We start from the raw sequence: 9789 nt of genomic DNA on the forward strand, positions 1-9789 counted from the left end.
CCTCTGGCACAGCAGGCTCTGCCACCATGGTCACCCAGCCCTTGGGGTGCAGCTCTGTGCTGGTACAGCCCGTGCTGTGCGGGGAGCAGCTCCTGGTACAGCTCTGCCCTTCCTTCTCCAGTTACCCCGAACCGGGTGGGTGTGTTTGCACTCAGACACGGCCAGACGAAGCCAAGTGCGTTGTTCCAAGGTGCTAACGAGCATCAGAGCACAGAAACGAGCTGCTTTGTTCTGAGGCATCGCAGCCTCAGTGCCGGTTGGTTTGCCAGGTTGGTTTACCATGACTGGAGTGCAGCCCTTTTGCTGTGCCAAGGCTGCTCGATCATAGAAAGAGGGAGCTGGCAGGGAGAGCACTGCAGGCCTGGGCTCTGGTCCCAGCCTTGCCACAAGGTTTCCAGGAAAAGGACGCAGGCTGTGATGTGTTCCCAGCCCACAGTCGCTCCAGCTCTCAATGGCAATGTTCCTCCCTCCATCAGCAGCTCCAGGGCCGGAGAGGCGGCTGCGCTTCCACCCGCTCGGAGCACGGCAGGGAGAGCAGAGATTTCCTGAATTATTTTCAGTCACAAAGGTTTCTGGCTTATTTGAATGAAGGTTGGAAGCACAGGTCGCAGGCAGGGCTCTGACAGCCACCAAGGATCCTGTTCTGCCGGAGGAGCTTTCAACTTTCCATCCTCTCATGACACGGCAAAGATTTTGCTTTCGTGACTTCCACAGTCTCTCCCAATATGCCAGGATGTTCCCAGTAGTGATGCTGCAACCTGCAGTGAGAGAAGGGCATGGTAAAAGGGTCCCAAAATGCTATGCAGAATGGGAAGGGCCATGGAGAACTGCACCCTTGGCAAGCACCCCCCCATCCACCCAGTAGGCCAAGGAGCAGTGGAGAGATCCCAAGCATTTTGAATCATGTTGAGCCTCCTGACTCTGCAAATTTTCTTTCACATCCTTGAAAATAATTTTCTCCCAAAAGATCAGAGGACAATGGCAGAAGGGCAACCCGGGGGTGGCTTCACAACGTGTGCCATGTGCACACAAAACAGTTTTCATAAGCCCTAGTCCTGATCAGTGGTGGGGAGGAAATAACACAGAAACTCCTGACAGTAACCACAGTCACCTGGAGTCCAGGGAAAAGAGAATCTTTGATATCCAGGGATTTTTTTTCTGGACTCCAGGCCAGACTGTGGGTTTTTTAAACAATAGGTATCACACTGTGATCATAGGCTTGTACCACATTAAGGTTAACCCAAGATATGTAAAACTCAGCAGTCTCCATTTGGGGGATTTGTGGGAGGCTTTTCTGGTTACATGGTTTAGACTTGCTGCCTGGGGTTAGTTGTTCCCCATATAAGATCCAGAGAAGTTCCTTGCTGAGGGAAAGCCCAGGTCAGCCTGGACTAGTGCTGTAAGAAGGCAAGTTCTTCTTACTCCCAAACTTCAATGTAAACACATTCTCCAACCCCACTGTCCCCATAAACATTTAATGTGCTCTCTCCTCTCTCCCAGGTGTGCTGAGGGATGGAACATGTGAGCCAGACCATGAGGATGGAGCCTGGGGCTGTGCACCCAGAGGAGACCCAGGACCCTGCAAACCCCAGGCCATGCCAGGGTTGGGCACAAGGAACAACAGTGAATTTTCCAGCAGGATATTGATCCCATTTGTGATGGACCCCGATCCCACACCAGCACTGCATGGTCCTGAGAAATGAGACCTCAGTCCTCCTGATGGGGATGAATCCAGTCCATTTCTAGGATGCACCATATGATGGTGCCTTCCCCAGGGAAAACAGCCTCAAAATATCCATTCATCCCAAGAAAATAATTCAGTATCTCAAAAGGGCATCTGGTTTTTTGACTTGGAGTCTCTCCTGTAGTCACCCATTACACCATTACTGACCTGCTCAGTGTTTCAACCCGGAGATCCAGGAATGGCAAATACAGGTCAATAAATGGGATGGTGAAACAAAACCCACCCATAATTATGATATCAGGGTGGCACAAAGTCTTGTTGATGTCATCCAGCAGCTCACTGAAATCTTCACTTAAGTGATTTTGTGCTGTGAGAAAGAACAAGGGCAGGAAGGAGACACTCCCAGCGAGAAGGAGGTGACCCTTGGGACTGTCACCCTGCAGAACCCTCTGTTTGCCTCACACCAGCTGTGGGCTGGCAGGGGGGTTGTCTGGGATCCCCATCCCCAGTGCACTTCTGGAGAAGGCAGATGTGCCAGGCAGTGCAGGAGCTCCTGGGCCCTAATGGGATGGGGGTGTCTGTCCCAAGGGAGGCAGCCTGGGGTGTCCCCAGTGCCCACCCAGGCAGGCAGGTCCTGCAGCCCCGCAGGGACCTCCACCCCTGCCCTTGTGGGGGACCCAACCATTGACCCACTCAGTCTAGGACTGAAACCAGTGATTCTCTGGCCCAAAGGCAAGAACACTCTCAACCAAGCCATCCTGAACTGATTATTTTTAAATTACATTTGCTAAAAGCAAGAACGAGCAGAAGAGTTGGGGGAAACAGGGAGTCACATTGCTCTAATCATTTACATTTCAGTGACAGCTTTACTGCATTTATTTCAAGTCAGCTTTGCAAAAGCCCTTCATCAAGCAGTGCTCAGCTCTCCTGCACCATGTGTTTCAAGTCCATGGTAGCATTTTGGATACGTCACATGGACGGGCTGCGAGAGCGCGGGAAGGAGCACGACCTCCCTCGAGCACTCACAGAAAGGGAGTCCAAGCCATGCTGGACAGGGCTCTTGGCTTGACATGACCTGAAAGGATTCCTTTTTAAACTTCTCTTTGAAGTTAAACAAACTCAGGCAAAACCCATCAAAACCCATTAAGAGCTTTTTCCCCACCTCTGTAATACTTTAAGCGCTCTGTGCCGCCGCAATACTTTCAGCTGCACGTGTGATGGGCCTACCAAAAAGGCCTATAGGATACACGGCCTGGAAAGAAAAGGAAATTTTTCCTCCATGGAAAGCTTTTCATCCATGTCTTGCCCTGATGAGCAACATCTGACATTTGCAGGCAGTGCTGTCAGCCCAGAGCCCATCTGCTGCAGCGGGACTTGGGTGGCTGCTCATGTTCTTCCCCTGAAGAACCCCAGAAGACCTTTCGGGATCTTCTGTTTCTTGGCCCAAACAGCAACATTCTACACTGCTCTGCAGTCCTGTGCATCCCTCTGAGTCCAGCCCTGCCAGTGCCAAACCACGGGGATGTGAGCGAGCCCCTGAGCACCACTCACAGCTGGGGGGTCAAGGGATCAGTCAAGGAGATTTGGGGTTCACAAAACCCCTGGTGCAGCCCCAGAGCTGTGCAGCAGGAGGAGGTGTTAAGGGGGACACCTTGGGCCTGGCAGCTGATAGATGATGGGAGCAGATGCTTTTTGCATGGGATTTTCCCTTTTCCCCCAGCACAGGCAGCTGGCCCTGGCTCCATCCAGAGACTCGCTGTGGAAGGGCCAGAGGCAGCAGCTGAGGGAGATCTTGGCAGGGATGAAGGCTGGGAAAGTGTGAGGTGACAGCCTCCCTGGACCACCTCTGAACCAGCTCCCTTGCCTACATCCTCAGGGCTGTACTGGGAGTTAAGGAGAAGGAAGGGGCAATAACCACAATGCATGGAAGCACGACAAAATCCAGAGGCTGTGGCTGTGCATCAGCCTCTGGGACTGGGAAACAGCCCTTGTAGGGCTCCATGATGGGTAAGTGCTGCAGAGTGGGAAGACCAAGGGCTGCTTGGTCCCAGAAGCATCACAGCTACTACACAGGGGCTTCTCCCTGCCTTTTGAAATATGGACAGGTTAGTAATGGAGTAATGGATTCCTCTGGATAAGGGATGCAGCTGTTCCCAAGCTCCTGCATTAATAAATTAGCTGAATAAAAATGACTACTGCAATTAACCCCCATGCCTTGGGGTTTGAGCACAAACTGATGGTGGAATAATGTCTCTGCTGCTCCTTCTCTGCCATGCAGGATGAGAGACAAGAGACCACAATCATCCCTTATCTCTAAACCCACTGAGTTTGGTGTGAATTCCTGGAGGAAACAGCAGAGGGTTTTCCTGCCTTCCTGCACACGTAGGTCTCTCTGGCAGGCACAGCCCAGGACTAGCAGGGGAACAAAAGCCATTCAACCCCCCAAACCAGGTGACATTTTTGCCAAGTTATGTCATGAGGTCGGGCAGGTTTGGACTGGGGCACGTGGTCATAAAGAAAACCAGCCACCCAGAGCTGGGGTGGCAGGGGGGCTGTAAAACACTCCCAGCAACTGCAGGCAGGCCAGTGCCTCCCATGCAGGGCCATCAGCTCATTTTGGATCAGCAAAGCTTCTTCTCCTGCTTCAGGAACCACTGCAGAGTCCTCTGAGCTCTTATTAAGAGGGAGCTTTGTGGCTCACAGTCTGCACAAGCAGTAAACTGCATCAGAATTAATCCCAAATATATTTTTTAAAAAGCAGAAAAGTTGATTATTTTCTTTTTTAGTTTTTTTCTTTTCTTTTTTTTTTTTTAATAGAAAAACCTGGCATTTTGAAAGTTTATTTTGAAATTGAAATAAGGCTGAATGGGGCCTACACTGAAATGGGGATTGCAGCTAACAGAACGTCTCTGTATGGAATACAACAAGGAAATTATTTCCTCAAGGTGGAAATTTATTGCTCCAAGGTGGAAGGCAGAGTGTTTTAAAGAGGTTTTTAATTAATAAAGGGAAACGTGCCAAGAATGTGTTGCATGTTTGAGCTCTCTGCATTAAATACTGCTAACCTGTTGAGGGCTAATTTAGGCTTCAATTAATAAATAACAATACACACAGAGGCATAAACAGCCTCCTGCACCTTCAGCAAAATGCATTTAGATGGTTCTATCGCATTTTAAACAAATTTTAGGCAAAAAGGTGTTGTCTCTTGGGATGCCAAGTGGCTCAGGGCACTTGTCCCTTCAGGTCAGGACACAAAGCCAAGTACCAAATGCCCTTGGAGCTGGTGAGGCTTTGCAGGATATTTATAGCACCCCTGGAATGGGAAGGGACTGTGAGACCCTGAAGAATTTTTCTCTTTGGCATTTTTCCCCCAGCAATGCCATTCTAGGCATTCTCTCCCAAAGCCAGGATGCAATTTCCCAGTGGTCCCAGTCCCTCAGGTGTTAAGTCCCACAGACTTCCATCAAACCCTAGTGCTGCATGGCCCAGGTTTTCAAAGGCATTTAAGCTCTTAAACAGGCAGATTTGTGCTGACTGGGATTTTTTTCAAAGCACCTCAACGTTTTAAGTGTCTCAGGGGGCAATGGTGCCAAATCTTATCCTACAGGTTTTCTTCCCTGTGGTCCCCAGACGAGGCATCTCCTGGCAGTGAGTTCCATGAGTGCATGGCGTGAGGCTCAAACCAACAAACACACACTTACCCTGATTTAAATCTCCCCAATTTTGCCATGCATCAGTTTTCTCTCTTATAATCAGTCAGCCCAAACCAGAGCATCTGATCCCCCGTGCCTAAATTATTTATTATTTCATGCACTCCTACGTGTCCTCCCTTCTCCCAGCGACACAGAATAATTAACATATAAAAGTCTGGTGATAAGTGAAGTTTACGATCCAAACTAGAGGAATGAAGGCTCAGAAGTGAACGTTATAAGAGCCCTGTGCCAATAAACATCCCACTTCTGGTGGGCTACCCAGCCAATTAATTACAGGCAGAAATGCTGGCTGAGCATTCATTGCCCACATAAGCTCCTTGCTGAAAAATAAACCTCCAGAGTCGTCAGGAGAAAACTAAGTAGGAGATGGTGTGCTGGAGAGAAAAATACACACAGACCAAGAATAGGACATGACCTATGTTTTATATGGGGGTTTTTTTGTGTGTGTGTCTACTCTGCTGTAGTAAAAAACAAAAATCTCTCCCCTCCTTTGGGGATAGAGAAACTGGGGAGAAATACAATGGACAAGCCATGGGCTTCGTAAAAAATCAGGAATTATTAATTTTCACCTTTTTTCATGGGCTACCACAAGCATCAGCCCCTCTTGGGCCAGTCAGCCCCTGACACGTGGGTACAGGAGAGTCCTGGGCTTGGATCCCCCCCTCTCTGCTGTGACTTAACTGTGGAGCAGTGCTCCACGCTCATCCCACTGCTGTCCTTGGTGAGCTGGAGGATGTGGAGGGTCTGGAAACCTTTGGTTGTCCCCTCCAGTGGGTGTGTGTGGTGCTGTCCACGGGTAAGACATATGGGAGGAAGGCAATGAGGAGGATGGTGGCACCTGAGGTCACAGAATCCCAGAATGGTTTGGGTTGGAAGGGACCTTAAAGGCCATCTCGTTTCACCCCCTGCTGTGGGCAGAGATGCCACCCACTAATCAGGTTGTTCAGAGCCCCATCCCACCTGGCCTTGAACACTTCCAGGGATGGGCCAGCCACAGGTTTTCTGGGAAACCTGTGCCAGCGCCTCAGAGTGCCAGGCACGTGCCACTCACTTCCCTGCAGGGAGCCTGGTCCTGCAGCCAGAGCTCTTGGAAACCTCTGATGCTCATGTCTGGGTTTCTTGACATTAGCCAGGCCTGGTTATATTTTACTGGGATATATAACAAAGGCTCAGAGGTTTGCCTACAGTAGCTGCCTTGTGTAAGACAAGGAAATCAAGGAGTGTGACCAAAAGAGATTTTTCAATGTGAAAATTGAGTATTAAAAGGGTGCTGAGCCAAAACCATGAGGGGGAAAGGGCTGCTGTGGAAAGGACCAGACAATGGCATTTTAAGAATGGTAAGTGTCAAATAGGCAAAGGGATCTGAAGCTGAAATGCATTTTATCCAAACTCTGAGCCAGTGCAGGCAATGGTACAGGGAAGGACAGTGGCCTGACAGCCACCCCAAGCAGCCATGGGTACCAGACCCCCATCCCCTCCTGGCCAAGGCACATGGAAGCACACCTTGCAACAGCCTCAAATAGGTAATGTAAGGATGTGGTAACAAAATTGGAGGCAATTCATCCACCCTGGAGGGATCTGGATGCTCCATGTGCCACCTGCATGATGGATCCATGGAACAGTTGGGTGCTTCTTACCTTCCCCAAGTCACTCTCAGCGTGAGTGGGAGGGTGGAACTTGTTGTTTGATGTCACCACCTTATGAGGTCACTTCCAGAAGAAACCACACAGGCAAGCTCCAGGGCCAAGTCCTGGGTAAATCAAATTCCAGCATTAGCAGTATAACAAGTAGACACTGATTATTCTTAATTTATTGGGTGGAAGTTTAGGCCCCCACCTGCTCCTACCAGGGGGAGTAGGTGTGTGTACACTGGGTATGATCCCTCCCAGCATCCCAGGGACCAGCCTGCCTCCGTGCCAAGGTGGGAGCAGCCAGCAGTGGGATGGAGACCATCACACCCCCATCACCTGGCTCCAGTGTCCAACAGCAAAAACTGTGACTTTGAGCTGTCAAAGGGGGGTCACCCTCCTTTCTTTGTGCACCCACCAGGTCTGGAAGCAGAGCAGGAGCCCAAGCACAGACCTCTGCTCTCCCAATGCTCCAGCATCCCTGCAGTCCATGTGGGTTGGCTGGCTCTGACTGGACAACCACTGGCAGCCTGGGCTCCTTCCAAAGTTCGTTTGCAAACGAGTTGTCAGCTCCTCACCACAGCCCAAAGTCTGCAACAGACCTTCAGAGTGAGCAGCTTTTACATAAACACAGCCCTTGATGTCAGCAGGACACTCACGTCCGTGTTTGCTCCTTTCCTTGGATCCTGAGGAGAAAGAGCACTAACAATTGCCATTTCCATGAGTCAGCATCTCTGTGCTGCGAGTCTGGACGCTGTGCAAGCACTTGTTCCAGGACACACACGAGTTTGGTTAATCCCGAGGTGCATCTTGGAGTGAGCCACAAATATTTGTTTCTTGGAGCAAACAATGGTGAAAACTGAAAGTAGGTCATGCAGAAGAACTCATTAACTTCAGTTAATTGACAATTCCCTCATTAACCTGAGGCTTAAAGGGCCAGAGGAAATGCACACACATGTAAGAAGTTGCAGAAAGTGCAAAGTTTTCGAAGTTATGTTTTGCAGGATTGAAAAGCCCCGTGGAGGAGGGAAAGGCAGGGCAGGGCTGAGGACCTGGCAGGCTGTGAGACTGAGCAAGGAGTCAGTGCTGGAGCAGGGATTGGGCAAACTCAGGAATTGTGCTCGTCACCCAAAACCAGGGATGCTGCAAGAACCCCTGACCTTGGGCCAAGCCCCATCCAGGGAACATAAACCAACTCAAAACTGCCATGGGATCCACCCTGTGGTTTTGCTCTGCTGAACCCCCAGGGTTCCAGACAAGACCAATGAACAGGCAGTGGTCACCAGCACAGAAGCCCTGACACATTCCAAGGGATGTTGTGATCCCTCCAGCCCCACCCTGGAGCCAGGGACGTGTCACAATCTGAAAAGTAACCACATCAGTCTGTCCTTCCAGCCTGGAGAGGCAGCTGGGTGAGGACATGTCCTCATTAGCCTTCTAATGTCCAAACTGCTCCAGATGAGAGAGGTTAATTAACAGAAAACCCACCTCTTCTTCAGCCACTCCACCACCACCCCTTGGTCTGCAGTCAGGGCAGGCAGGAGGAGGAAGGGCAGCAGGAATCCCTGTGCAGCCAGACCGAGCTGTGACTCACACACCAAGATAGACTTTTGCTTTCTAACATGTTCCTGCAGAGCTGTGGGAGCCCATCCCCAGAGCCCTGCAGCACATCTGATGCCACTGCCTCTCCTTTCAATATGACTTTTGCAGTTTACTGGACCTGAGCTCCCACTGTGGGGAAAGAAAGGGATTATTTGCTGGCCCTGTTTCAGAGACGGTCCTGTGAAGGTCTGATCTCCAGCCTCACAGGAGCTGAGCACCAATCCCAACCACACAGCACACTGCAGGCATCTCTCAGCCTTGAGTTTTTGCTATTTTAATTTCCTGTGGCCACAGAGCACCACTGGAGGGTCTCCCAGGGACGGCGTTTCTCATACACCATGGACAAGGTTGGTGGAGGGGACACAGCGAGTTATATCAGTCTCAACGCAGGGAAGTTGCCTGCAAGGAGGTTGTTTCTGATGGATTATCCAAATATTTTAATCCACAATTAGTCTTAAAGCAAAAAAACCCCCAAAACTCCAGGGGAGTGTTTAACCTGGTGGCTGGCAGCCGTGAGCTGAAGCTGTGACTAGTGATTAGTTTGCAGGAGCAGCAACATGATGCCTTGGGGTGCAACTTTGTGGGCTCACAGGGAGCAGGTACCAGGCTGACCTGAGGAGAAGCCAGCACAGCAGAGGAAGCTGTATTTTGGGCAGCTGTAACATCCCAGAGCAGCACAGGGACCCAGCCCCTGCACACCGGCTGCTTCAGTTCAGAGCTGGGCTGATGATGCTCTTCACAAGAGAAGGAGCCTTAGGCTGAGTTTCCTGGCCCAAATCCAGCACCTGTCACTAAATCCTTGCTGTCTAAATTTGCTGTGAAGTTCCAGCTCAGCCAGGGGGGCTGTGCCTCCCCTCCCCATGGCCCCCGGCACCCCGTGCTGGCCGCACACGTACAGGTGGGGAGGAGCTGGGGAGATGTGGGAGCACAGAGAGGCTGGGAGCTGCCTGCTGTGGATTTAGGGAGCTACAAGAAGGTGGGTCAGGGCTCCCCAGCATCACAGGACTCCCCTGCACAGCTCTGCAGAAAGTTGGGGATGCTGCCAAGACAGGGTGGGAGGTGAAGTTCAGTGCACTTTGGGGCCGCACTTCAGATATGATGGGAAACCTGTCTAAAAACCAAACCAGCCCCAAAATAAAAGGTGCCTGTATAAGGAAAGATC

General features: G+C 50.8%; 1 long non-coding RNA gene across 1 annotated transcript; it reads right to left on the bottom strand.

The window, feature by feature from the left end:
* Positions 1–297: 297 nt before the first annotated feature.
* LOC127473946 (uncharacterized) lies at positions 298–7069 on the bottom strand. Its single transcript, XR_007905635.1, has 3 exons — positions 6965–7069; positions 5967–6041; positions 298–758 (listed from the first exon to the last, which is right to left on the bottom strand). It is a non-coding gene; the product is annotated as an uncharacterized LOC127473946 (long non-coding RNA).
* Positions 7070–9789: the final 2720 nt, after the last annotated feature.

This window comes from Manacus candei, unplaced genomic scaffold (genome assembly GCF_025592945.1).
Source record: "Manacus candei isolate 608988 ecotype Guabito, Panama unplaced genomic scaffold, ASM2559294v1 h1tg000037l, whole genome shotgun sequence".
Lineage (NCBI taxonomy): Eukaryota > Metazoa > Chordata > Aves > Passeriformes > Pipridae > Manacus > Manacus candei.